Genomic DNA, 3684 nt, shown 5'->3' on the forward strand with positions numbered 1-3684 from the left:
ACCGCTGCTGCTGCCACTCGCAGACAAACAATATTAGCAAACTCAGTGGCGCCATTAACACAAGAATGAAACGAAATGCCCCTATTGCTATTACAAGACGCCAAGTTGTGAACGGCAATAACGCGTGCCGCGCACGGCTCAACCTCCCCCCACCCCCCCCCTCCCCTCTTAAACATCAACCCGGTGGGTAACCCAACTAGTAGCCTAACCAAACTTAACTTGACTATGATGGACCCGGTATTGCTTACCGGTGCGGTTATCCTTAACCAGAAGATTAACTGGGTCCAACATACGCATAATAGTATAGGGACCCAGGAAATGGGGTGCGAATTTACCAAGGTTTCCAAAACACAACTCCCTCCCGGGAAAATAACGGACATATACCTGGTTTCTTGGCTTACCCCTAGAGACCCGTCGATTACAGTTATAGCGCTCAGCTTGTTTGTTGTGGGCCCTGAGGATATTGCGGCTGGCACGATTCCAGTCTTCTTTGACGATCTGCGGGGTAATATCTGCAGGAACTAGAACTTGAATTTACCATAAGTTCGACAGGGGGGAATTAACAGGGTAAGCAAAATCAAGGAGGCCGCAGTAGCATGCAAAGCCTCACGGCTGGCGGTATTGAAGGCGAAGCTAAGACAAGGGAGACTGGAGTCCCACTTCTGATGGAAAATAATCAATGCGGATTTGAGATTACGATTGGCCCTCTCCGCAAAGGAGCCCTGCGGAGTACGCTGTGGTAGTCACGTGCTTAACACCGTTTTGAAAACAGAAGGCTGTGAAGGGAGCCGAAAGAAAGGCCGGCGCATTATCACTAACGATTTGCTTAGGGGGTCAAAAAACACTAAAAACATTAGTTAAGTACGAGATAGTGGTAGCAACAGTCACGTTACGACTCGGAAGAAGCCAGGTAAACCTCGAAAACGCGTCAATAATAACCATTACATACCGATAGCCTCTCTTGGTGCGAGGTAAGGGTCCCACATAATCGATACAGAGTTTGTGCATGGGGCAGGATTCGTGCTCAGAACTCAAGAAACCCTGCTGAAGAGCGTTCATAGGTTTGGCCACCAGACATAACCGACACTGAGAAACCATCTCTCTAAGGTCTCGGTTCATAGATGGCCAAGTCAGATGTTGCTTGATTTTATGATAGGTCGTATAGGTTCCTAAGTGCCTGACAATCAACGAATTGTGAAAGTAATGGAAAACGGGACTCACCAGGCTGGCTGGTAGACAGATTTTCAACTCCTTGGCACGTACCACCCTTTTACACAAAATGCTCTTCCTGATTACGTATCCATCCAAACTTTCCCCAGCCCATAGGCGTTCTATAACTAGTCCCAAAGCGGGGTGCTGATTCTGTTGCTCGGTAACATCACCAAGCACACAACGCAACTAATATCGCCTTCCTCCGTTTCTTGGACGCGCTCACTAGGTGGATGTTCAGTGAACATACGGTTGAGGACGTCCGCGAGCAGATTATCAGTCCCCTTTATATGTTTAACCTCGAATTGAAACGCTTAAATGCGTACTGCCCACCTGGCGATACGGCCAGTTTTACGTGTCCTGGCTAAAAAAAAAAAAAATACCCAGCATAAGGCTAGATTGTCGGTTTCTAGCTGAAACATTCTATGCTCAACGTGAAAGCGATGCTTCCCCAGCGCAAACAAGACGGCTAATGCCTCACAGTCGTACGCAGAATGTTCGGCACTAGTTAACCGACTAGATGCGTACGCTTGTGGATGCCTTTTACCCTGGAACTCCTGGAGGAGGACGGCGGAAATTGCCGGAATAGATGCGTCTGTGCCGGCCGGAGTAGCCGTGCGGTTCTAGGCACTGCAGTCTGGAGCCGCGCGACCGCTACGGTCGCAGGTTCGAATCCTGCCTCGGGCATGGATGTGTGTGATGTCCTTAGGTTAGTTAGGTTTAATTAGTTCTAAGTTCTAGGCGACTGATGACCTCAGAAATTAAGTCGCATAGTGCTCAGAGCCATTTTGAGATGCGTCTGTTTTGCTGCGCTAGTGTCGGTCGTAGTCGAGGGAAAGGGAAATTTTTTCGGAATTCAATGAAGGCGCGGCTGGGCGATGAAATCTGGGGCCAGTGTCAGAGTGTGGTAACGGACGACAACCAGCAGGCAAGCCAAGGTAAACATGGCACTCGTGGGTGCAGAGCCATGACGGCGGTATTGCACGTACGATTTGTTTTGAGTGGAGCAACAACGAGGCAGGAAAGTGCAGCGTTGCTCAAAGTTATTGGTTGTATGAGGTGGAGCACTAGGCCAGAGCCAGGAGTGGCGATTAGTAAATGGCTGATGTGAGGGAATTTATCGCTGCCATAGTTTCTGTCTCTCTCTAACACCAGAAGCGAGGAAGGAACCAATATAAATAGACGGGGAATTTTAGCTTGACAGAGTGTGCCGGGTCAGTCGACCGTCAGGACGGACCTGTGCTGGTCTACACTTATAGGGGCCAGCCTGGCAGCAATGTTATAATTATTCGACATAAACTTGTACTTTATTTCTATGTATTTGTTCGGGCGCAATTCCGCCTCCGGGGACACAACACTTGGGGGGGGGGGGGGGGGGGGGACGGAATGGCTACCTGGAACTTGGAGATCGCACGGTCTGCCTGAAAGAGGGCAGTGACAGCGGTCTGCAGCGGGTCCAGGATGGGCTCGGTTCCAGTCTATGGCCACATTCGCTTCCCAGCTGCTGTTCCCGGGTCTGGGTGATGAGCACGCTGCGGGAGGCGCAGCAGCACTGCGACAGCGCCAGAGACGGCGGTGGTTGTTGCCATCTCGCAAGCGCCACTAGCGCCAAGTTGCTGCACAGCGTCCCGGAGGGCGCGGGGCCGAGTCCAGACCTGTCCTGGCAGCGGCGGTGGCCACGGGTGACCAGGACGTCCACCTTCGTCCCACGGCCGGACAGAGCAGCCCAAACGGGGCGGAGGGCGGCGGGGACCAGGGGCTGCAGCAGCCTCCGGAATGGCGGGCAGCAGCGCGGCGCCATCGCAACGCCTTGGCGGGCGGCGGCCGACTTCCATCGGCGGGCGGCCTCGGTGACGACAGCGGCGGCGTCGGCGTAACAGGAGTCTGCTGAGCCGGCTGTAATCGCAGGACATTGGCTGGCGGCACGCCGACACTACGCCTCACCATCGAGTACTGTAAATTAGCTGAATAAAGCAATGTTACCGAATACCGCTCTATCACTCTGCACTGCCCCTCGATGCTCTTGAACTTGCTCGGCCTCCTGACGAAATAAGGGGCGGTGGGTCCCTTCTTCAGCACTGCCATCTGGAGTCCCTGCTTCGATCCGCCAGACTTCGCAACAGTTTGCACAATAAATTTTTCATTGAAATGCCGCGCTCCGAGAACAGAAGAATTGGCTGTAGATGACTTAATATGCTCAAACGCGGCTTCTTGGGCAGGTCCCCATCCAAAACGCACCCCTCTCCGGAGGAATTCATTTAAAGGAGCCGCCAGCTGAGCAAAATTAGGTTAAAACGCCTAAAATAATTCGCCATGCCTATTAATATGGCGTTCCCACGGTTATTAGTAGGTGGCGGCAGAGGTCTCAATGCCTTACTCTCTCCTGGTCAATGCAAATGCTCTGGCCTGAAACTAGGTGACATAAGAAAGATACCTGCTACCTGGGTAATGTCAACTTACTGGGTTTAACACTTA

Source organism: Schistocerca cancellata, chromosome 2 (assembly GCF_023864275.1).
Source record: "Schistocerca cancellata isolate TAMUIC-IGC-003103 chromosome 2, iqSchCanc2.1, whole genome shotgun sequence".
NCBI lineage: Eukaryota > Metazoa > Arthropoda > Insecta > Orthoptera > Acrididae > Schistocerca > Schistocerca cancellata.